The sequence below is a fragment of the Lepidochelys kempii genome, chromosome 11 (assembly GCF_965140285.1).
Source record: "Lepidochelys kempii isolate rLepKem1 chromosome 11, rLepKem1.hap1, whole genome shotgun sequence".
Taxonomy (NCBI): Eukaryota; Metazoa; Chordata; order Testudines; family Cheloniidae; genus Lepidochelys; species Lepidochelys kempii.
Window position 1 is genome coordinate 53,509,128 of NC_136390.1, and position 21,479 is coordinate 53,530,606.

General features: G+C 42.8%; 1 long non-coding RNA gene across 2 annotated transcripts in view; it reads left to right on the forward strand.

Moving 5' to 3' along the window:
* The window catches only part of LOC140895757 (uncharacterized), a 29,981-nt gene extending 13,170 nt beyond the window's left edge, over positions 1–16,811 (forward strand). For both annotated transcript variants that reach the window (XR_012154339.2, XR_012154340.2), the window contains exons 2-5: positions 3,774–4,000; positions 4,159–4,245; positions 10,581–10,861; positions 14,278–16,811. This is a non-coding gene — a long non-coding RNA (uncharacterized LOC140895757). The remainder of the gene's footprint in view (positions 1–3,773; positions 4,001–4,158; positions 4,246–10,580; positions 10,862–14,277) is intronic.
* The last annotated feature ends 4,668 nt before the right edge of the window (positions 16,812–21,479 follow it).

Consider the following 21,479-nt stretch of genomic DNA (forward strand, 5'->3'; position numbering starts at 1 on the left):
TGAATAGTCATAATTATTAATAATATTTGACTCCTCTGTGGTGCCTTATAGCCAAGGCTTTCATTGAGTTTTACGGCTGTTCATTCATGAAGCCTCCCTGCCCCCCTTGCTGTCAGTACACTCAGTTTAGAGACGAGGCACAGAGCGGTAGCATGAATTGCACTGAGAAGTCAAGTGTCACCCAGAGGATGAAATCCTTGCCCCAGTGAAATGGCTGACAAAACTTCCACTGACTTCAGTGTAGCCTGGGTTTTACCCGGAGAGTCTGTGGTGGAGTCAGAAACAGAAGCCAGTGCTCCCCATCCTGTGTGCGAAGCGCTGGGCCTCCCTCTCAAAGAGATATTTCAGACTAGAAGTTCACAGCAAAGTCGTAACAGAACACCTAACCTGTGTAAACAGACAAAAACCTCAGCTGAAGGGACCGGCTGCAGCAAAAATGGACCCCGTTTAAGGGCTGGATTAAGACGATCTGGGGCCCTTGGCACACCATGACACTGGTTCCCCCCATAGCGCTGCCCCTGGAGCATTGCCACCAACTTGGTGTGGCAGGTGGTTTCTATCCCTGAGAGGCAGGGGCAGTGCCCCTTTCTGTCCTCAGGAAGGGCAGTTGGTCTTCTACTCCCCTCAGGAGCAGCAGAGGTGGCAGCATGGGTCCTTTCTCCCCACCTCAGTACTTAGCTCAGATGCTTGGGTGAGGCCTGCTGCACTCTTCTCCTCCTGCCCTACAGACAGTCCTCTAGTATTGTCAGGGCCCCCACTATTCCTGGCTGTGATTAACACTAATGTGATTAGTATTTGGGCCTCCCAGATAGAATATTTAGCAGCTTGGACAAAAGCAAGTTCAGGGCACCAGTGGACACAAACTGAGAGACCTGGGTGCATTCACAACTCTCAGAGCTATCGCTTCAGGCTCTTTGCAGACTCAGGCAGCGGGGGTCCTAAGTGTGAGCCTATAGTGCCTGTGCCATAATGCAGTTGTGGTCTGAGTTGGATGCAGTGGTTGTAAAGCTGTGTCCTTTATTGGCTGACAATTACAAATCGAGACTGTCAGCATGGTTGCCACTTGTCTATCAACCAGATTTCTCATTGTGTAAGATTTGGGAAACTGATAATCTAGAAATGTCATAGGACTAAGTTAAACTTTCTACAGCTGCTATATATTCTGATGCACTAAAACTGGTCCCGTATTCAGGTTGTAAATCTGTATTAATGCTGTTGTACTGGGGGTTGGGTAATCACATTGAAGCTCCCGGGCATGACAGCTTTCTTCTGTGCAAGTTAAATGAGGGAACATTTAAGTGCTCCCTTATTTAGTGATAGCTGAAACAATGGAAAACCATTGCCCAAGGATTAGGCCACATGCTAGCCTGGGCTGTGGCTGGGCTATGCAGTCCAAGGGGTTCCCTGGAGGTCTGATAACAAATGCAGTAATAGGGAATTGATTGGATTGCAGATGTGTGTTTGGGTGTGTGAGACGAACAGCAGAAACGCCGGAGAAGCACACAGAGAGGGCAGCAAGGAAGTCATGACACAGCCAGAAATGCACTTGTAGAGTGATTTTAAGAATAGCGGAGAGAGAAAACTGGTGGGAAAAGCACTGGCTGGAAAGAGGCTTGGGACTGTGTGCAAAAAGACTGACTCCTGGTGTTTGATTCTTACTGTGTTCAGGGAGACAGGACTTTGTACATTCTTTGTAGATAAACAGGGTTGCATCAAAGAAATATCTGACTCCATTATCAACTCCTCCTACTAGAGGCAACAATCCACACGACCCCAAATTTGGCCAGCTGTTCAGGTCCAAAAGAAGTAACAATACCCTAGCAATATTTTAAAAGCTAAACCTGTAATGTCACTACTAAATGAAAATTGAAAACTTGGGAATTAAAAAAAAAAAAAGATGGGAGGTCTGACAGGAACTGTGTGACCCTAAAAGAACATCAAGCTACAATTCTACTCTGGTGAGAATGGTATCCAGTAGAAATTAATATTAAAAGAAGAAATACTTCCTCTTTATCAGTCAGCCTAAATCCTATTTTGCACAGGAGACTTCCTTTTGGTGTGTTCTGAACAGCAATAATTCTGTGAAGAGTTGTAGCCAAATAAAAAATAAGCCACATACATGCCAGGCATTACCAGTGTATTGTCCTCACACATTTGAAGAGCACAATAATAAAACTCATTTTTCATTTAAAAATGAATGAAATTTCCATGAGAGAGAGAAAAAGTATTTTCCTTTGATTAAATAAAAAAGGCCTCCCAGATAGAATATTTAGCAGCTTGGACAAAGGCAAGTTCAGGGCACCAGTGGATACAAATTGAACAACATATGGCTAGTCAGACATCACTTGCCAATTATTATATTCATCCAGCAAGTATTCAGAGAAGTAGTATTCAGGTAGTTAGGTAAGCAAACCCATTAAATATTAGTATAGTATAATCCTAGTCATGGCACTTCATGGGAACCCTAACTTCTCTTTTGGAATGGAGACCCTGGTCTGGGATTGAGCTGCAGTGAATTCAGTGCAATTGGATGCCTGTGCCCAGAGGAAGCCAATTATTTTTTGTGTAAGGCTGCAGAGGTTCCCTAGAGTTGGGCAAAGGGTTTTCTGACCAGAAAAAAGCCTGTTTGAAATAAAATGAAAATGTGTACCAACAATTTTCAATTCCTTCAAACCATTCCAATTTTGTTGAGGAAAGCAAAGTTTTCACTTAGTTTTGAATAGAAGCATTTGTTTAATTTTTCTATTCAAAACCTAAAACATTTTTGTGTTTTGTTTTTTTTAGGTGCTCCTGAAAAAGTGTGTGTGTGTAGGAGGGAGAGAAATGGAGAACCATTCCCCCCCTACAAAGAGTTCTCTATACCAAAAATGGTTTGGATTTTGAAACGGAAACAAAACTTTTTGATCTGAAATTAAATGAAAATTAGAAACTTCTGTGGAAACTGTTGAATCCAACAAAACCTTTAATTTTTTTTTGGGGGGGGGAAGGGGGAGTGAATGTTTTTTAAGGAAAATAGCTTTTTTTTCAGACCGGTTCTAACTGGGATTCATATCTGGAGTGAGCAAGGAAGGTGATCTACCATGACAGACAACTTTTGCAGAATGCTGCCGTAGTATCATTTGGGATGCTACTTGATTTGAAGTCTATTTGAACAGACAGAAGTTTTTTTTACTATAATCCAGGGAAATTATTTTCTTTAAGAGTGGTATGCTAAGGAAACTGTCCTGGTTTCATACATTCCCTAAGATTGTCAGTACTAATTAAAAGGCTAAACAAAGGGATTCATCTTATCTTGTTACCAAATTTAGAAGAAAAGAAGAGAGGATTTAACCAATGCAAATAAAATATTAACTGCAAAGAAGAGAGAGAAAATGTAAGAGATGCATTTTCATTAGGTAATCGGGGAAGACTCTGGCCTCTTTCAATCTGCATATTCTGCAAATATCTTACTGTTTATTTCTCTTATATCCTTTATATAGAATAAGATATAATGGATACTGGATCTGGATACTGGCTTTCCTTCAGTCTCTGAGGCACCTGTCATGTTGTGTGATGCCACTTTACATTTGTTAAAATAACATTGCAAGACATAACATAATGCAATGCAAAATGAAGCGTTATAAATGTGACATGGCATGTCTAAAACAATTCTTGCTTTTAGTGGATCAGTTATCATTTAAAAGCTGGTATTTAGGATTGTCCTTAGATAATTCAATAGCTCCACATCTCTTGTAGAAGTGATGTCAATCTGAGTTACCATTTCTGCTTAACAGAGACGATGGGAGAAGATGGCATGAAAAGGGATGAAAGGAAAACAGATTCTGAATACATATCCTGGAGGACTTTTTCAAGCAAGTGATCAAGGAAAGTTTTTGGGGCCAAGCTTTGCAGCCCTGTAAGAAACAGTAACCATCAGAGAACAGCTGGGCTCTGAGATACAGTTTTTGCTGTACTCCTTCTTGCTTTTTAGTTTTCCTTGACTGTTTAACCCACCATCACTGTGAGTACACTGACATCATGGAAGAAAAATGTGTTTTGATTCTGCCTGAGAGGGAAGGAAAGTGGGTATAGAGCACAAATTGTTGCTGAAATTGGGAGAATGCAGCTTGGAATTTCTGTGAACCCAAAGCCCACGACCTTCTCCCTTTTGTTTTCCAGATTAAAAACAAACAAACACCAAAACAAACTGGACTGAAGAGAGTTCCTCCTTGGAATCAGGAGCCTAAAAAGCCATGAATTTCACAGGTACATAAGGTTGTCTTTGGTGAGAAGCAGAGAGCATAGAAGATTTGACTGACTGAACAGGCATGCTTAGAGAAACAAAAAACTTGGAATGAATCGAACCCCAGTTCCCAGCAACAGGGAATTCTTAACCTTTCATTTAGTACTCCTTCATACAGCAAGAAAGTACCACCCTATTTTCTTATAGCATCCCTCTAACATAAAATTATTATTATAATTTATTATTACTTCATTTCCAGGCATGCCCACAATATGTTTTCCAAACACAAAAGAAGGCATGCCCAAAGAGTTTAAACATTCCCTTGTCTAACCTGAGATTTTTCATTATTGATTGTATGTTTGCCTGCAGCCTATTATTATAGACTGGAATTTTCAAAGGCACTTAGAAGTTTGGCACCCAGATCTTTATTGAATTTCAAAATTCCACCCACTGTTTCTTTTTGTATTACTTACTTTAGTACATAAAGGCCCCCAACTGAGATTAGCATTAGGCCCTGTACAATCACAAAGTAAGGGACTGTAGCTGCCCTGAAAAGCTTGCAATCTAAATAGAGTAGGAGAAGGGAAATATTTGCATCCCCATTTTAGAGACGGGAAGAGATTAACAATCATATTTGGTACAAAGAGATTAACAATCATATTTTGCAAAAGTACCTAAGTGATTTAGGCTCCTAAGTCCTATTTTTTTTGAGTGACTTGGGTCCAAATCCTCAAAGGGATGGGTGTTAGGTGCCTAGTAACTTTTGAAAATGGAGCCTAGGTTCCTTAGTCACTTGGGGAAATTTTACCCTAAATGATTTGCCCAGGGTTATATAGCGGGGTGGCCAAACCCGGGCTCCCGAGCCACATGAGGCTCTTTTACAGTTAAAGTGCGCCTTGCGGAGCCCTCTATGCCCCCATTATTCTCCATCTACCAGACTGGGATCGTGCGGGGAGAGCTCGGGATTTCTGCCTTGCAGCAGGGTGATGGGGTAGGAGCTTCTGCCCAGCAGGGAGGGATGTCTCGGGGCTTCAGCTCCCCAGAGCATGCCTGTTGGAGATTGGGGCTTCAGCAGGAGCAGGGTTGAAGCCCCGAGCCCTGGCAGACCCCTCCCATGGGTCTGAAGCACCAAGCCTCAGGAGGTGAGCCCCGGGTCTCAAACTTCTGCAAATTGTCATGTGCAGCTCGGAGGGTCAGTAAGTTTGGCCATCCCTGTTATAAAGGAAGAATGTGACAGAGCCAGGAACTGAACACACATTTCCTGAATCAGAAGACAGATTAATGCAGTAACCCCAAGATCATTCTCCCTTTTTTTTTTTTTAAAAAAAGGTCAAACCATCTGTTAATGTCAAATGTAGTAACTCTATGGGTTTCTCTCTCTCTCTCTCAATCACTGTAAAAAATAAGAGAGACAGAAACAGATACATGGTCTTTGATTTATTTTACAACCAGAAAATGTGATTAGAAGTATCTGAATGTAGGTACCTACGGTAGAACTTAGTTTTTGCCAGTTCTATGCCAAATCTGGAATGACAGGCTCCTAACCCTTAAATGGAAGGAAACCTGGTTGATGCGTAAGTAGCAAAGTATCAATAGGCATAATATGCAATTGCTGGCCAATAAGGGACCCAGCTTGAAATAATACTCTAGAGTATTCTAGTTCCCCTGTGGTCACTGAGTCTCTACACCTAATGATGTGTTAAATTGACAGGATAAAGTCCATTGAGATTTCATGGGATGAAGCATAGCGGTATGATCTTGGGGATGGGTGAGGGTTAGCAGTGTTGCTTTGTGTCCCCTAGCCGTATAAATACGAGGAAGTAGAAGAGGATGAGTTTGATCAAGAATTTTTTTGCTCTTGGAGTCAGTGAGGAGCTCTGGCTAGTGCAGCTTCACTGATGATGTGTTGCCAGGGAGCAAGAGGACCCAGTGAGGGCCAGAGCTGGTGTAGAGTGTCCATATTGATGCACCAGGTCTCTCAGGGATCCAACAGATGTGGGGTGGGCCTTGCCTCCTTTTGAACCCCAATGGGATAACATGGAGGGTCTCTGGGAGTGGTTTTCCCCCCAGAAGCCTCCTCCTGTGCCTTTTAACGTGGGAGGTGAGGATGTGGACCAAAGGTTACTGTATCTGTAGGACTAACGATAATAGTCTGGAGGCACGATCACGTAAACGTGGAAGTTGAATTTCAAGTGTCGGGACATGGCAATACACAGGCAATACATAATTATAGTGGAAATGATCATATTTCTTTGTCAAACGAATGCTGTAATTGTTATTTGAACTGATTTGTGTACCTTGATGCAAATCTGAGCAAACATGAATGTCATTCATTTGTTATAATTCGAGGAACTAAAATACCTAACCCTGTGGGCTGTCTTTGTTTTTCTTTTCTTAAAAGCCCAGCAGAATGTTTGCCATGAAAATACTGGGTTATAATATTTATTTAAACAATATGAAAAGGAAATAAAGAAACAACATGTATTAAGAAGATAGGCAAACCAATTTGGGGCCAGATCATCATCTGGTGTAAGCTGGCAAAGATCCACTAAGAATATGGCCCTTTGGCTTCCCTACGTACCTGATGTTCACCCTCATAAAACCATATAGTGAGTGCCATTGTTTCTAGCCTTTCCTTTGTTTCCTGAGGTATGTCTACACCAGTGGTCCCCAAACTGTGGGCTGCAGCCTCCTATGGGGGTGCAGAGGAACATTTACGGGGGAGCATGTGGCAGGGCCCTGTGGGGGCTGGGGAGTGAGCGCCACCCAGCCCCTCTGTGCCCCCAGCCCAGCTTTGACCCCTGCCACAGCTCCACTCTGTCACCAGCCCAGCTCTGCCGTCATTCCCTCTCTGCCTCCAGGCCAGCTCCCCCTCTAGCCCCAGCTCCTCCCAATCCCCAGTTCTGTCCTTCTCTCTGCCTTCAGCCCAAGTGCTTCAGCTGAGGAATCCTTGTCTGTGTGGTAAAGGGGGTAGGGCGCAGACAGAGTCCATTACTGGTAAGGGGGGGATGTGACAAGAAAAGTTTTGGCACCATTGGACTACATTGATACTGGGCTCTGGGACCCTTGAGGGGGATGAGTCCCAAAGCCAAGGCTTCAGCCCCAGTCCGAATGTCTACACTGCAGATTTACAGTCCCACTGCTTGAGCCCTAGGAGCCCGAGTCAGCTGATACGGGCCAGTCGTGGGGGTTTAATTGCAGTGTAGACATACCCTGAGTTTCTTTTTTTCTGCTGAGCACTATTTTCCACTGGAATTCGGAAAACAGATCACTCTTCCAAAGGCTTCTCTTTTGCTGAAAAGTTTCGCGAAGGAAAAGTGAGACCCAGTACCCAGCTCCAGTTTTAACTCTGAAGACGCCTCAGCAAAACGTGCAGAGGAGAATCTTCTGAAGTGCTGGTACTTGAGACAGTGTCTGTGCTCTCTTCTTTTGGGCAGCCCATCTCACTGGTGCCCTGCGTGTGCTTGCTCGCAGCGTGAAAGAAAAAAACACTACATTCTATACCAGACTGTCCCTGCCCACAATAACCCCAGTTCTGCTTCATATATTGAAAATATTTCCAGATTTACATGTCCGACAAAAGAGAAAGATGTATATTTCCCAAAGACACGCCCTGGGTTAAAACAAGTGAGGTTAGGTACTGAACGGCCCAGCTCTACAATATAATTTAAATATTACCTTATTTGCCACTGTAGAGCCATGCAGTGCTTTTGGTCATGCTACTGAATAAGCATAGAGTCATCTAGACAGGACACTGCTGACATTTTAAAAATGCAAATAATTTTCTGTGAATACAGAGGAGTTTAGGACTATTAATTTTTGAGAAGTCTGCTATAGGCAGTGTACGTTGGGAACTTGTTCAGTTGATAACCTTATATAAAATGAACCCAATTTTTAAGGTGGGCCAGGTCCATTGGCAGTTACTTGCACGCACTGGCTGCATAACTGATCCCATGATGGCTTTTAGTGTTTCATTTACTTGTGCTCTTTAGCAGCTCATGAATTGCTTTGGTGATCAAAATGCCAGCCTCCTCCAGTGTGGCTGCTGTTGTAAATCAAAAGACCGATTGTCCCAGATCTAGGACTGCATCCACCCGAGGAGCTCTTGGCACAGTTCAGAAGGGTGTGCTTGTGCAAAGGTCACTTGAAGTCCTTCATCCTGGGCTGGTGAGCACTGGATTGGTCCCCAGGCACAATGTATAGCAGCCAGGCTGGCTGCCAATTGCTTCCAGGGGCTTCTCCAGCAACTTTGGGTTGCTGGCATGCAAAAGAGTCCTGACTATGACTCATGTTCTGGTGGATGGGAAAGGGGTGGCCTGGAGGCTGTTATGGAGGCCCTGGGGAATCCTTCATTAACTGAATATCAGAGGGGTAGCCATGTTAGTCCACAAAAACAACGAGGAGTCCGATGGCACCTTATAAATCTGTTAGTCTTTGAGGTGCCACCAGTCTCCTCGTTGTGGTCACAGTGGTGCAAAGCTGCCTCAGTGCCCCGTAGGATCCGGGCCCTTGTGTTGTCTTTATGGAAAACTCTGCTGTATGGACTAGGTTATGACTGAACTATAGGGAGCTCAGTTTCCAACAGATGTTCAGTCTGCAGCACCAACCCATGCTGCTTTTTTTTAAAGTGATTGTAGTGTCTGTGGAAGTTGCTGGATTGAAAGCTCTGGGGAGCTTATCTACAGCGTCAGCGCAGCTCTGAAAGCAGCAATGCTCCCCTCCCACACATCGGGCTGCCAGCATACCTCAACTCAGTAGGGACAATCGATGGAGGAGCCGCTAGGTTCGTTTAACCTTTGGACTCTCTGCTGTGATGACCAACAGGAGCATCACAATGAGAGTTTTGCAATGAGGAAACCTGTCCACTATTCACTGGAGTGAGACCGCTGCGTCATTCCACATATGTCGCCAAGCAACCGTTTGATAGTAATGACCTTGTTTCTACCACCAAATTCAGCTAGATTTGACATGGTGACCTAGATATGTAAGATCCTATATCCTCTAGCACCTCTGAACCATCCAGTCTCCACTGCCCTGCTGTCTAAGCTTCTCTTTCATTCTGGTTGCACACCTGCATGTTGCTGTTTGTGACTAATGTCATAAAAATCTCTCAGACATGGAGTATAAATCAATGGAACATGTACCTATCCCAGTCTGCACAGAGCCAGATGTAGTGTGGTCCCCACATCCCATGGCTTCCACCGTGAATAGCCTGCAGTCATGTAGGATTTTATATTCTACGCTTTGTTGGCCACAGTGTAAGTATAGTGCACAGCATGGCAACTATGGGCACATGCGGTTCTTCTGTACCCTATTTATTTTTCTAGCCTTGGGATTTTCTGATAGTGCAGACACATCCTTTGTTAAAGGGGCACCATCATTAGAAAATCACATTTCCCTTTGAAACTTTTGTACCTACTACTGTTCTGAGACATTGAAAAAAGTTTAAAGAACAAAAGTTTCTCTAGCTTGATTACTTTGCGCATTTGACAGCTCTTTGTCCCAGATCCTCCAAGGCCAGGGATGCAGGATGGGGTGGGAAAAGGGGCAGTTTACCCTGGATCCCCTGTTTGAGAAGGCATTCAAAATGATGGGGGGGCATCTGCGCCAAATTTGAGTGGTGTTGCAACCTGGCCTCAATTTCAGTTTTTGCTCCAATCCCCCAAAACCTCTGTGCAGCCCTGCCTAAATCCCATTAATTTCATTGGGAGTAGGTGCCTAAGTATCTTTGAGGATCTGGGTCTTTGTGTTTAGTCAGTTTCACCTTTTTTGCTTCCCCATGCTTGAGGACATTTGCCAGGAACAGCAGCCGCAAATCTGCTGCTGAAAAGGTAGCAGACAGGAGTGTGGTCAATGAGGAACAGAAGAAGAGGAATGGGCCTGAGCACGTTTGCTTTATTTCTCTTGGGCAAAAGACCCTTTTAAAACCTCAATAAGGGAGCAGAAAAAAACACTACAAACGATTTTAATGGTGCCTTCATTGTTGTAAACAGGACTTCATTGGTGCCTTATTTGATCTTTTTTTTTTTAAAAGTCAATTAAAAAAGATCAAGTTGACAGCATTCTTTTAATACAAAAACAAACAACCCAGCCCCATACGAATGCTGCACTTTTCATTCTCCTGATTGTTGCACATGTCTTAGGATTTGGGCTTGCTGAAACCAGAGTTGTCACAGTAACTTTGTTACACTTTCTATGGTTAGTCCTGTATATCAATGTGATTTTACAGTGCATTGCTGTGCTGTGATACGGAGTAGGTTAAAGCAAACTAGGTGATGGTGGTTGTCACGGACTTTTGTACACGTGAAATGAAAAGCAAAAAAGCTGATTATTGTAAATGATCTAACTGCCACCACAGGAAATAACACCTGGGAAGAAGTACTTGCCTAAAACGAATGGCTTCCTTGGGATGAAAACTATTGTGCAAGAAGAAGGACTGTTATACTCCGAAAAACGTTACCACCCGCTTCCGGAGCATGGTCAGCTGGCTGTGACGCTCACAAAAAAAGGACTCCGTTCTGGATCCAAAACACTTGTCTCCCTATTATTTTTTAAATGCTGATGAACTGTTTTCTGTTTTCCCTGTATATCATCAAGGCAGCCTACAGCTTCATGCTCTGCAATGGAACATAATTTAAGGTAACACAATCTGAAGTATCAGCATGTTTTAAAGAGTTGTTTTTTTCAGATTCAACATGTAAACCAGAGCCTGAGAATCTCTCCGGTTCAGATTCACCGTGGCACATGAAGACTGAGCAAACAAGTAACTGTTCGCTCACGACCGGCGTTATTGCCACATTATTTGGCAGATCTGTATTCATGAGGCAAACATGCAGAGATCTCTAAAAACGGCAATGTTCTCCATTTTGAGAAGTGAGAGTGTGGTTATTAATAACAAAAATTAAACATTATGGGCCAAGTTGATCTCAGTGGGTTTGCACTAGGGATGAATCTGGCCCAGTGGATTGATTTATATTACAATCTAGGAAGTTAAGATCTGGGTTGAAAAAAAAAATTCTTCCACTGAAGAGTTTCAGCAGATATTTTTACGTTCTTCTTTAGTTGCTACTTGTTGATGATCAATCCTATGATGATTCTAACATAAAATTTGAACAGAGGAACATATGAAATGGTAGGTGATAAGGAGTAAGGGAACTGTTGTATAAATTTTCATGGAATATATAGGCCCAAAGAGTTAAAGGTGTTAACATGACCCTGTAACTATCCAACATTAAACACGGTTTGATACCCAGAGACATCAGCCTGCTTAGTAGCGTATCAAACACACTAGGAGATTCATGCCAAAGGTTAGAAATGTATTGATTGAAACACACACAAGGAGAAGAAATAAAACAAGGCAAAAAACATTGAAACTGAAATTGAGTGAATACACAAAGCAGACTTAATCATTCGATTTCAGTAATGGTGAATATTGGTTAAAATTCCTTATTCTGTCAAACAGTTCTTTTTGATAAGGAAGAAAAGATTAGTTCTGTCGTTTAATTTTGAGTTGGGAATGATAGTCACATTTCTGTTTTTGACAAAAAAGATAGACACAGAGGGAGAGAGGAGATAGGGTAGTAAGATGCGATAAATACTGCTTTTGTGGATAATTTCAGAAAATAGAGCAGTTGGTCAGTCATGGCTGGTAGGTTGGAGATGACAGTTGCTACTATGGAGCCAGCTACCGAGCCCTGGTTAGGGACATCATCTGGTTGGTCTGGTCCCCCTCCTTCACTGGTCCTTCTCAGGTCGAGCAGAGCTGGACAGGCTGTCTCATCTTGTGCTGGTGCCATATGGTGCAGTTAATTTCAGGATCAGGTGAAATGCTGAGAGAGAAAGAGACCGAGAGAGAGAGAGGCGGGGAACAGAAAGGGACACATGATGGAGGGGGAAGACAAAGCAGGATCTCACATGAATCAGGCTGGTCCTCACTGGTAGCTGTGGTGGTCAGGTGTCACGATGAAAAATTCCTTACCAATGGGTGTAGTAGTGGTGGAAGTAGTCCCGCCTTTCTTTTTATTCCCCTAGCCCTCTTTCTAAGGGCTCCCTATATGGGATGATGTGTGGAATATCCCATCCTCTCATTATTTTGCCCACCAATTAGGCCTGATTTCCAAAGCACCAGTTTTGGTTTTATTTCCAGTCCTCAACGCTTACTTATCAGTCAGAATCTTAACATAGTCCTTGAGTGGTATTAATACAACCTCTTTGTTTATATTAATTCAGTTTTTCGCCTCCTTTTAAAATCTGTTCTGAAAAAATTTTATACAACAGGCAATTGTGACAATTCAGGCACCTCTTCCCACCAGTCAGGTGCACACTTAAAGTGGGCCTGCTAGGCCTCAGTTAGTAAAACAGAACTCCGTTGACGTGTATCTTCCCACAATAATTTTCCTCTTGCAAAAATTTGATTCCCTTTCAAAAGTGATTTTACTGATTTGTTTTCTGTGGCCGTTTCTTTCATATATGACCCAATTTCTCAGTGATGAAATCTCACCTTTCATGCTTTAAGGCCTTGTGCATCCTCAGTTGAACTTGATGTAGCCTTGTTCATGACTCACATGCGATTGTCATATCGCACTTCCATCTTACTTCCGTTTGAAGATATCATCAATTTCCCTTCCTTAGCGCTCCTTTTCCAGAGAATTCATGATTAATTCAGCTTGTCTGTTTACAACAATGAAGTCCTTTTCTCAGCCCGGTTGCTCCCATCACAGTCTTCATTTCTGTATTATTGTAAGATGGAGCTGGAGTTGGGGACACCCGCAAGTCAGAGCTACCTACTTTAAGGTACCTTTGCACTCCCCTGATCCAGTGGCCACTACATCTTGAGCCAGTTCCCTTCATCCTTACGCAGTTCACCAACCTTCCCAAGGATATTCTCATTTATGCCAGCTGTCAATTGCCTCAAAGGGGCTGTTGCACAAGCAGGGAATAATTGAGTTGCAAGAAAGCCCCCTGCCATGCCCCTTCCCCTGTCCACACTCCCTAGGCCAGCTTCAGGGAAGAGGTATGGAAAAACAGAAAAAATACCAACTCTTTGCTACCAGAGAATCCCCTTAAAGTGGGGTGGTCTTCCCAGGGATGGAACCACTTTGCATTATTGGAGCAACACAAAGAGGCCATGGTTCAGCCAAGGATTGGGCCTGTGTGGACAAGACATACATTAGTAACTCCTTTTTCATTGGTTCTTGCTGTGCTAGCTCATAGTGGTGAAATGCCTGGCTCTGTTGTAGCAGGGAGCCAGAACCTAAATTCTTTGACTATGATCCTGAATTTATCTTGCTGTCTAACATCAGGTAATTCATATTAAGAGCAATATGTATCCTCTAGCAATATTGTGCTTTGCATTGTTAGTGCCTTGGGAGCTTGACTGGAGATCGTTGTGTATGCTATAGCCCTGTCCCAACAGACCCCCTATGCAGGGGCTTGCAGGGTGGTCTGCTTTGGGCCATCTATGACATTCCAGTGTTCCAAGGGAATTCTCCTTATCTAGTGATATATAGGGTCTGGAACAGAGGGGAGAATCTCACCCAAAGTCTTACCCTTTCATACGTACCCTGAGAGGAACCATCTGTGCTGGGGATTCAACAATGACAGGATCTCGGGGCTCAGCTGAGCAGAAACTGTCAGTGATGCTGGATTGTGGTTTGGGGAGATGTGTAAAAATGTCCAATGATGTCTGTGGATGCGATACTTCTCTCAGTGACCCTGGTCTTACCCTGGTATAAGCCTGTATACATCAATTGAGTGATTCATGATTAATACCAATGAGGGACCAGAATGAGATGCTACAAGGGAATAGTCCCCCAAAACCTATAAACCCTGAACTGTCACTTGTGCCCAGAACATGAATGGAGCCCAAGTGCCCGGAGGAGAGAACCCCAGTGGTGAGTGTTTGGGTTGTTTGTGTGAATGAGTCAGTTCCTCAGTGTCGCTGCTCTCTTTTCAGGAATGAATACTAAATCAATGCATAAAAGAGAGAGTTTTAATGTGTTTACTTTTCACACTAAAACATCAGATGGTTTCATCTCTCATTTGCTTTGTCCTAGGGATAAAAAGCACTCGGATGCAGCAAAATGGTAAATCCTATTAAGTCTTAAACCGCCACCTTTGTGAGTCCATCTATAGAGACCTTGGTATGAGTTCGTGTATCTGTGGACTGCAATGGCTGTGGTTACCCATGTTCTTGGCTGTCGTGACAAGACCTATGATTTTCTGTATATGGTGGTGTGTTTCCAAAAGAAACAATGGCAAGGGGGCACAATCCCTGAGCTGTATGGCTTTGTTATTATTTAATATTATGATCAGCATGGTTTATCAACGAAAGACTACCAATGTGCTTGGCACTTTGCAAGACACACAAAGCTTTGTCTTGAAGAATTCACTGACTAAGTAGATGAAGGCTACAAGATACATTGGAAGGTTCTGTCGCGGAGAGTGTAGTACCCAGCATTTGTTGAGAAACAATGGGTTATAATATGTATTGTGTGGGCGAGGATATTTTTACTGACCTGGGTTAATGTTTGTGAGCCTCAGGAAAAATAATTCAGGGCTCCTAGGTACTTGGATATATGAATATATCAGGTATCCATTAAAAATTACCTTTATTCTTCTAATCTCTGCTCTTTAATGCAAACAAAGCTGCTCCAGTTCTCCATTCATTTGATCTGTAGGCAAGATAAGGACAAAGTGAAGTGGTTCTTTCACCATCTGTCTATTTTTGATATAAGAGGGTCAAAAACTGCTGTTTGCCTTTAGGTGGGTTTTGAGGGCATTTAGAATTTAGCAGGGTTTCTTTCTTTGTTGTTTGCCTCCCTTATTAAAATAATAATGCATGCTGATTAAACAATACAATACTGCACACTTTTAATATGTACAGAGACATTCACAGTGAGTTTATTTCAAACCACACTGCAGAGCTAATTGATACAGTGATGCAGATACTCTAAGAGAGAGAAAAGAGCAATTAAGAGGCATAGCGAAGGTTGAAAGATGTGTTTGTGTCTGAGATCTGATATGAGATGGGGAGTGTATAAAGCTGGGAAAAGCAAGAAGACCATTCCAGGGGGCAGGACCTACAGAAGAGAAGGCTCTGTGACCAGCAATAGCCTGATTACATGGTGGAACAGGTGCTAAATGAACACAAGTAGTAGGGACAGAATTAGAAAGAACCAGATGCTTTGCCTTATTGCTATTGCTTTATACCAGCATGAAGGAATCCCTGGCTGGCATAGAGTCTGGGTCATGGAGGGAATGTAAACTGTGAAAGGAGGCATATTTATGACTTTTGAAGCCATAAGCAGATGAGCATAAAAATTCGAGTAGTCCTGAGGTTGTACTAACTAATGGTAGGGTCCTTCTCAGTCTTTGGCTGCCCCAGGATCAGGTGGTGTGAAGCTGCCTTTGCCTTTCCCCTCTCCTGAGCTGCCCCAAGTGCAGTTTGGGCATAGCCCAGAACTGGGGCCGAGAACTGAAAGGTAACCTGGAGCAAACGCCTTCTCCTCCTCCTCCTCCTCCTCAATCTCCTTTTTTTCCCCAGTGTCCAAATTGGTTAGGGCCAAGGGAACATGCCCATGGTAGATTTGCAAAACAAGGAGGGCAATATTAAGATGTATCTTGAAACAACTGGGAGGCCAGGGGAATTCTTTGAGAATGTGTGTGAAATGGTTCTAATTTTTTTCTACGTGAGAGAAGGTGCAGTATCACTCTGCATGTGCTGACGTCTGAGAAGGATGCTGCACTTGTTAAGGAGCAATGAGATGAAAGGATGTATGGTGGATACATGATGTTCTGTCAGTTCCTGGGCTAACTGCACCACTCACCCATCCTGGTCTCTCTGAGTATACCCGCCCCTCTTCCCCCAGGCCTTGAGCCATCACCTCACTCACGTGGAATCACACAATTCTTCCCAATTAAGGTAGTTCAATGGAAGGTCTTGTGGCCCCCAAAACCTCATTTTGCCAGCTTGGCAAGGGGGTGCATTTTAGTTCACCAAAGAGTGTCACATGAGGTCTCAAATGAAAGTCACTATCACACTGGTCATCAATATCATTGTGAAATGTATGTACAGATAGTGTGTAAGGAGTTATGTATGTATACTGCAGATATGTTCTTAAAGTCTGTATCAAGGTACTGGTCACCAGGAAAGGTGAAAAACAGATTCTCTGTCAGATGAGATGTTTATCCATCCTGCTGTTTACCTGTAAATTGAGTACTGATTCATTCACAATGTGCTTCCTGTCACCAGTCTGAACTGAACACAAAGGAAGGCTTGTTAGGACCTCCAAAAGAAACTAACAAGAAGAAGAAAAAATGGGGGAGAGAACCTTGTCTTGAGGTGCACTGTAAAGGTTTGCTTGACTAGATTTGGGTGGCAGAGAAGACACCTGGGCACCCTTCACTCAGGAAGTAAAAGGACAGCATTTGGCTTCACGAGAGGAAATTGTTAATTAACATTAATCTCTAGAAATCCTGTTATGACTTGGTTTTATATTATTTTCAATATTCTTACTCACTATTACTTGAATCTCTATTCCTTACTAATAAACATATTCTTGTTTTCACTATGAATATATCTAAGTGCAAGGGCGTTAAGTGAAGTGATGGTCCTGTATTGAATATTACAAGCTGGTGTGTACTGTTCCTTTTGGAATAGAAGGCCTGGTAATTCTGCATGTGTTCAGTAGATAACGGGGAGTGCATGGATCAGCGTTCACATTGCACTCCTTGTCAGTACCCAGCCCAAGCCAGGGACACTAATGATCCAACCAGTGGACCAAATTCAATGATGAATCCTGGTCACGTGCCACCTGAGGCACGTTACGCATACTCAAAGAAGAAGAAGCGGGGGAGGCATAGCTCAGTGATTTGAGCATTGGCCTGCTAAACCCAGGGTTGTGAGTTCAATCCTTGAGGGGGCCATTTAGGGATCGGGAGCAAAAATTGGGGATTGGTCCTGTTTTGAGCAGGGGATTTGACTAGATGACCTCCTGAGGTCCCTTCCAACCCTGATATTCTATGATTCTATGAAGTGGATAAGGGCCTGGACACTGCAGGGCATGCTTTGAGGACTCGGGGGTTGATGTGTGCTTATTGCTATCTGTACGGAGAGTGTGAGGCCTGGAAGATAGTGCTTGTATCTTGTACCTCCATCAGACAGGACTACTTCATGTTAAGGGCAGGTGGTGGTGAGGTGTCTCACAACTGAGCAGCATCACACCCACTATACGATAACTTTACCTCATGGACCAGGTGACAGAGAGAATTTGTAAAATTATTACACCTCAGTGCTATTAGCTTATTCTATAGCAGTTCCACAACTGTCCCAGCTGTATGCAGGCAATAGTGCAGCACAGAAAATAGTGACAGGGACATGTGTGGACTTGCGGTAGAAGAAAGAAAAAGAGGAGTTTCAGTGTCAGGGATGACCCCAAAGCTATGCAGTCCTGTAACCTTCAGTGATTTTATTGCAAATCTCGTGGTGTTTGGTGTTTTGTTTGTTTTAAATGAGAATCTCAGCTTTTATTATGGGGGGAAATAAAAGGGAGTGTCTCGCCTTCATGGTTTTAGAGAAAAGCTTGGAGATAAGAAACGAGTACATCCCAAAGGCTCATAAAAAGGCAAATAAAAAGACCCCAAAATAAATTCTTTTAAACCAGTCTCGATTTTTGTTGGACCTGGCTCATGATTTTGGACTGCTTGGGATTGGTAATACTGGTTGTGGGCCTGGAGGCAAACTGACAAACTGGCAAGGGAGGGGGAAGAGGCGGAGCTGTGCTTGAGGATGCTGTTTGCAGGGAGAAGGTGGCAAGGACAACTTAGATTGCTAATGTTCTGTGTCCTCCTGCAAGAACGATGTATGTAAATTTCCTGAAAAGCCTTTAATGTTTTGTCAGCCGTTCAAAGCCTTGTTCCAAAATGGCCTTTATAAAATAAAGCGCCACACCATGCTAAGTAACGACTCCAAACACTTGAATCCTGTGCGTAAATATTTGGGGCTAATATATTTGGGGCTAGTGTAATATATTTTTGTAGTGATTTTCTATGTCTCTTAGTTGACAGCTCCAGGCTCCCATCCTACAAGCTGCTCTTTGTACAGCAGGCCTCCCTGTACCCACAAAAAGACCCACTGGCTTAATTGGGACCCTGTGTGGGGTTTTGTCCATGTTGAGCTGCCTATCGGAAAAGGGCCATTATTTGTAGCCATGGCTGCTTTTCATGTATCTCTGCTGCTACACTTGTCTTTCCTCCACTGGTGATTGACTGAAATTTCATTTTCCCACACTGTTTTTCCTGGTTCTTTCTAGAGCAAATGAACTGAACTCAGATGAAAGTGATATTACATCATTCTGGGGCAAATTACTTCTAGTTTTTTTTTTTAATTTCTTTTTAACCAGACTGGAGTCTCCAAAGGCATCAAAAGCAATATCTTTTGCTTGTACAGTGCAACTGTATTTGGAACTGTTTGACCTTGTTAACTGACATAATCAGACATTTCCCTAAAAGACATTACTATTCCTGTTGGAGTAGCATCACAAGGTGCCAGAGAGAATTAGGACCTGGGTGAGGAGGGCGGTTTATGTAGTTTAACCTCCCCCCCACGCTGCAAACTGTTAGCAATTCCTTTAAGGTCTTTTCCATTTACTTCTGAAAGGGCTTTTGCAAAAGTAGAACCAGTCAGGAACTGGCTTCCCATGCTGCTGCTGTCAGCCAACAAACTGCAGCAAAATGTTTCAGCCTTTAGGAAAATGGAAACATTTTCCTCCCCATCCCTGAGATTAAAAAAGAAAAAAAAAAGAACAAACTGCTGACCAAGACTGCAATGCAAGGACTCAAATTATAGTCTTTGGGAGCACAGGGTCTGATAGGCTACAGGATTAGTCTGCTTATCTATTTTTCTGGCTTTCTGTTAGAGTTTAGGTAGAATTTCCTACATCTACATCAGCAAGAAGAAATGTCTGTTCCAGGGATTCGAAAAGGCCAGCAATAGGCCAAAGATATTTAAACACACATTTCTGTGCCTTTTTAATACGTTGAAAACCTGCAGACTGGAATCAACTTCTGAAAATAGTTCCCTGGCTTAGAAAAGCATACCAGTGCTGCCATCTTTTAACTAAGACTCCCTTAGCATTTTTTTCGAAAGCTTGGCAAAATGTATGCACTTTATTTCATGTAGGCTGCTCAGTTCTTCATGTAAAATCCTTATCTGATGCTGGGCCCTTTGAAGCCAAATGACAAAGCTCCCTCTGACTTTTGCAGTGCAGGATCAGCCTGAGAGACTGTAGCATCCAGACACTGCACTAGGGGATTTTCATGCTTTCCTTGGTTATTCCTCTCTCTGCAAAGTAACAGAGTGATTGAGGCAATTGGCTGCCACACATGCTTTATTTTTCACAACACACATTGCCCTTCACTTCATTTGGAGGCTAGAATGGGTATGAGAGTTGATAGTGGGATTTGAACAGATATATCTGTCTTGCTTGTTTCTCATTTCTAAGAGCAAAGGTTTCTAAAAGCAAACACACAAACAGTTTGTCTAGTCTGCCAGTCACTGTCTCCAAAAAGCAGTCACTGTAGATTGCTGCAGAGGAATATGTAATCCCTGCCTTTCCCCAATAATGCACATAATTTGGCAACATTATAGCATTGGGGGAAATTTCTTCCTGATCCCGCTGGTGATCAACTCATGCCCTGAAGCATGAGAACTGATTGCCCTTGCAATTTTTTTTATCTTAGCTAGTGTAAGAGCATTCTAGCATTTCCCCACCAGAAAGAATCTGATAGTTGACTGTGCTTTGAAATGTTATTCCTCTGCAGGCAGAAAGAGCCCCTCAGATGAATAGTTTGTCTGAGCGCTAAAAAGAAAGATAATTTAAGACATCACATTAAAATGCCATTGCACATCTGAAAAATCCATTAAAACTTTTATAGAGCTTTTTACATTTGTTTTCCCTGTTTTACATTTTGTTCTCTGTGCAGGGGCTCCTGTTGTATAATTCACCTTTGTAATAAACAGTTTAGTCTTTGTTAGAACTACACTAAAAGGGTTTGTTTACTTTTCAGAGGCAACACACAGCTGTCCCCCTAAAATAGTAGAGAACTTTTCCTTGTGTACCAGTCATTTCCTCAATGCTACAGCTGTTGTCTTCTGTACTGATCAGAGAGCTGCTTGCTTGCTCACCCAGGAGGAATTCATCCCTGTCCTATAACCTCTTTGTGCCAATCTACTGTGGGAGCTGCCACTGGTTCCCCAACTGGACCCTTTCCAAGGGCATGGGTGCAGGCTGAATTTGTCTAGATTCACTGTCCAGCCACTGAATCATGTGATATCTTTCTAGGGTAAACTGAAGAGCCCATTTCAAATATTTGTTTCCCATCTAGTTACTTACAGGTTATAATCAAGTCAGCCCTTAATCATATCTTTAAGATGATTCAGTTGAGCTCCTTAAGTCTATCACTATATGGCATGTTTTCTAATCCTTTAATTATTCTTGTAGCTCTTCTCTGAACCTTTGAATTGTGGACACAAGAATTGGATGCACTATTCCACCAGCGATGGAACAAGTGCCAAAGAGAGAGGTAAAATAACCTCTCTCCTCCTATGTGAGATTCCTGTTTATGCAACCAAGGATTGCATTGGCCATTTTGGCCACAGCATGCACTGGATGCTCGTGTTCAGCTGACTATCCGCCACAACCTCCAAATCCTTTTTGAGTCACTACTTCCCAGGATAGAGTCCTGTATGTATAGCCTACATTCTTTGTTCCCGGATGTATATATTTACATTTAGCCATAACAGAACACCTATTGTTTGCTTGCACTGAGCTTACCGAGCAAGCCAGATCACTCTGTAGCAGTGATGTGTCCGTTTTATTATTTACCACTCCCCCAATTTTAGTGTAATCTGCAAACTTTATCAGTGATCATTTTATGTTGTCTTCCAGCTCATTGATAAAGCTGTTTAGTAGTGTCGGGCCAAGAACTGATCCCTGTGGGATCCCAGCAGAAACACACCCATTTGATGGCGAGTCCCCATTTACAATTACATTTTCAGACTTATCAGTTAGCCATATTGTAATCCATTTAATATGTGCCAAGTAAATTTTATAGCTAGTCTAGTTTTTTAATCAAAATGTTGTGCGGTACCAAATCAAAGGCCTTACAAAAGTCTATGTATGTTACATCAACCCCATTACTTTTAGCACCCAAATGTCACCTCATCAAAAAATGATATAGTCTCTGGCCTCCCCAT